The sequence below is a fragment of the Tupaia chinensis genome, unplaced genomic scaffold (assembly GCF_000334495.1).
Source record: "Tupaia chinensis unplaced genomic scaffold, TupChi_1.0 Scaffold000568_1, whole genome shotgun sequence".
NCBI lineage: Eukaryota > Metazoa > Chordata > Mammalia > Scandentia > Tupaiidae > Tupaia > Tupaia belangeri.
The window spans coordinates 2,676,146-2,680,429 of record NW_006160082.1 but is presented as its reverse complement, the minus strand read 5'-3'; the positions used below and the strand labels follow the sequence as shown (position 1 = coordinate 2,680,429).

Here is a 4,284-nt window from a genome sequence, read left to right as displayed (position 1 = left end):
TTTTTTTTTTTTTTTTTGAGAGCGTTTAGCTATAGGGCGCTTGCGCTCAACAGACAGAGAGAGACAGAGAGACAGAAAGCAAGAAATCACCCCCCAGGGGGGATGGCCACGCTGCAATCCCTTCTCCTCCATTCTCCTCTCGGGATCTTGGGCACGCACACACACGCACCTGGCGTGAGTTTTAAGCCACCGGGTCTGGTGTATGAATTGTGGTCGACTACGTGGGAGTCCAGCGACATAGCTATTACACTAACTGCTGGTCCCCGTTATTTTTTACTTTTGCTGTGAAGATCAGCTGTATTGGTTGTAAAGATGCACTGAGATAGACTTAAGAAAAACTGTAATAAAGAGATGTACTCATGGACATATATGTAAACTTTTTCATGTTGTATTATCAAAGCAGAGACTTTCTGGTTATGATACATTTGAGCCCAAAACAGTTCATCTTTGCATTTAAAGCAAACTAATGTATATTTCACTTTTTATTGAACCTAATTCTTCCCACAGATGGGTAACCAGGAGAAAATGCTTGTCCTGATAGTATGTTGCATATAACATAACCACAGTGGGAATAGTTGGTGAAGGTGTCATGGTTGAAATGTCAGATCCTGAAAGGGGCTACATCTACTTTGAAATGAGTTTGAAATCAGTATTTTAAAGTTTTTTTTTGGCAGTTTAGGTGATTTTATTTGACTGGGCTTTTTCAGAAGTTTTAAATAAGAAATTATTTTTATTTTATCTTATTTTTGGGGGGAGATTTTGCTATAGGGTGCATGTGTTCACCAGAGAGACACAGAGAGACAGAAAATGAGAAATCACCCCACCTCCAGGGGGAAATGGCTATGCTGCAATCCCAATTCTCCTCTCGGGATCTTGGGCACACACCCACATGAGCCTGGCATGAATTTTAAGCCACCAGGTCCAGGACTCGAACTGTTGTTGACTACATGGGAGTCCAGTGACATAACCATTGTGCCATCTGCTTGTTCCAGGAATTTTAAGAGGTTTTCATTAATGCACAGGTAAATAGAAGTACAATGAGGTCTACAGCCATTTTATTGAAGTAACATAGAAGTTTATAATAAAAATGTATCTTTGTAATTTCTTAATATCATAGTTAAGGACTCATCAATCTCGGGAACCAGCAGTTAGCGTAATGGCTATGTCGCTGGACTCCCACGTAGTTGACCGCGGTTCGCGTCCTGGACCCAGTGGCTTAAAACTCACACTGGGCGCGTGCGTGTGTGTGCGTGCCCAAGATCCCGAGAGGAGAATGGAGGAGAAGGGATTGCGGCGTGACCATCTCCCCTGGGGGGTGATTTCTCGCTTTCTGTCTCTGTGTCTCTCTCTGTCTGTCTGGCGAGCGCATGCACCCTATAGCGAAAACCTCTCCAAAAAAAAAAAAAAGGACTCACCAATCTTCATATTTGCTAGACTTACAGAATTATTTGAAATGCATTTGTCTTTTTTGACACTATTCAGTAGAATGCGTAAACTAGGTAATCTTTTTTTTTTTTTAAAGCACTTTTAAATACTACCAAAAAAAGGTTTATGTCTTAAAGAGAAATTTAAGATTACTAATTCTGTTTTCCAGAAGGGTTACTGTTAATTGCACATAAATATAAAATACATCCCCTTCTCCCCACTGAGATTCCAGTTAAAATTAAAATCTATAGAGGTAGAGAAATAGGTTGTATACTTGTTGAGATGTAAAGATTCTTAGACTTTAGTTTGAAATTATTTAATGACAAGGAAAATACACAGTAAATTTAGTAAAATTTTTCTTTCTACTATACCAAAGTAAACGGTTCTTGCCTTTGTTGTCAGTAGAGTCAGGCCCGTGATGAATAGGTATGCTGGCTCACAGAATTTTAAAAATGGAGTTTGGACATTGGGGTGGGCACATGAATCTAAAAATACTTCTAGTAATACTTTATAATTAATACTGTGAAATATTTACAAATGAAAGCCATGAAGTTACCTACCGTAGTTCTTTTGTTATAAAAGCAGTCATTTGGTCATATGGTAGCTATTACTTACACAGCTAAGTTTCCTCAATTACCAGACTAGACATTTTAAAAAATGAAATAACTTGGACCAACTGATAATATTTCTGACTGTATTAACTTTTTAGTGCTATAAAATACTATAAAATTCTGACATTCTAAAGTCGGTATAGACATATTGATTTTATAATGTTTTACTTCTGCCTTAAGATTTAGCTTTTTAAAAATATATTTTTGCCCTAAATTAAGTGTTAATTTGATGGAAATTCTGCTTTTGAAATAATCACTTATTGGATTCTAATAAGTTAAAATTAAACTTGGGGATAAAAACAAAACAAAAGATGGGGGGTTATTTGTCTGAACAGACAGTTCTTTTTTTTTTTTTTTTTTTTTTTTTAGAGATTTTCACTGTAGGGCGCGTGCGCTCGCCAGACAGACAAAGAGAGACATAGAGACAGAAAGTGAGAAATCGCCCCCCAGGGGGGATGGTCACGCTGCAATTCCTTCTCCTCCATTCTCCTCTCGGGATCCTGGGCATGCACGCACACGCGCCCGGTGTGAGTTTTAAGCCACCGGGTCCGGGACACGAACCACGGTCGACTACGTGGGAATCCAGCGACATAGCCATTACGCTAACTGCTGGTTCCCTGAACAGACAGTTCTTGAAAGAAGACATACAAATGGCCATCAACTACACAGAGAAATGCTGTGTCACTAATCATTCGGAAAATGCAAATTGAAAGCACGATGAGGTATCACTTTACCCTAGAATGTCTATCAATAAAACGATAACAAGTGCTGCTGAGGCTGTGAAGAAAGAGGAACTCTTGAGTACTGCTGGAATGTAAATGAGTACAGGCATTATAAAAGCCAGTACTTAAAAATGTACGAATAATAATAAAAAATAAAAAAAAAACTAAACTCGAGACTAAACTAAAAATAGAATGATACTAGTGGTAAATTATGAAACTAGGAAATGTGAACCTGTCAAATATGTTTGTTATGGGAACTAGCAGGTGGCATGGTGGTTAAGGGCACTGGACTCCCACATGGTCGACCATGGTTTGAGTCCTGAACTTGGTGGCTTGCTTCTCGCTTTCACTTTCTCGCTCTCTCTTGTTCTGTCCCTCTATGGTCAAATTAAAAGAAAGAAGGAAAGAAAGAAAGGAAAGTAAGAAAAGAAAGGGAAAGAAAGAAAGGGAAAGATGGAAAGACAAAGAGAAAGAAAGAAAAAAGAAAGAAAGAAAGAAGAAAGGAAGAAAAAAAGAAAGTTAAATAAAATAATTCTTAAAAAAATTGGTTTTGAAGATTGTTTTGGCTAGCCTGGGTCCCCTATATTCTCATATACATTTTAGAATCAGCTTGTTGCTTTCTTCAAAACAGGCAACTAGTATTTTAACAAAGATTGAGTTGAATCTGTGTATCGATTTAAGGAATATTGCCATTTCTAACAATATTAAGTGTAATCTAGTGTTAAAGACTAAAGAGTTTGTCATCTGACTTGACTTTTCTCAGGATTTTCACTGACCATTCTCTTGAAATGCTCTTCTCCTTTGCTTCTTTAATGCCATCACTTTTTCTGGGTTCCCTTCATACTTTGTAGAGCAATCATTCTCATGGAAGACTCTAAATGGCTCAATAGCTTAATTCCTTTTATTTTACTTGTTCTTTAAATCTTGTCATTCAGGGTTTTATTCTTAACCATTTTTAATTCTCACTCTTTTTGCTCCTCAGTGAGCTCATTCTCTTAACTAGGTTCAACTGCCACTGGTTTGCTATCTACATTTCAGGTTCCATCCTTTCTCCTGATTCTGGACCCATGTTTCCAACTTTAAGTTTGAATTTGCAATTGAAGATTTCAATGGCACCTTAATTCAAAGTAAAACATGTACTCATCAACAGTCTCTCCAAATATGCATATTTTTCTATATACTCCATCTCAGAGATAAGGACTTATCCCTGAAGAGCTCACACTAGATGAGACATAAAAATAATGAAATTCCAAAATGAAACACAAAGGAAGAGAGGCTTTAAAAAATGAATAAAGGCAGGACCAGCAGTTAGCATAATGGCTATGTCACTGGACTCCCATGTAGTCGACCGTGGTTCGACTCCTGGACCTGGTGGCTTAAACTCACGCCGGGCGCGTGTGTGTGCGTGCCCAAGATCCCGAGAGGAGAATGAAGGAGAAGGGATTGCGGCGTGGCCATCCCTCCTGGGGCGGGTGATTTCTCGCTTTCTATCTCTCTGTCTCTCTGGCAAGCACACACACCCTGTA

General features: G+C 38.4%; 1 pseudogene; it reads left to right on the top strand.

Annotated features, from left to right (window-relative positions):
- LOC102488732 (protein CASC4-like) overlaps window positions 1-3,506 on the top strand; it is a 5,252-nt pseudogene extending 1,746 nt beyond the window's left edge.
- The last annotated feature ends 778 nt before the right edge of the window (window positions 3,507-4,284 follow it).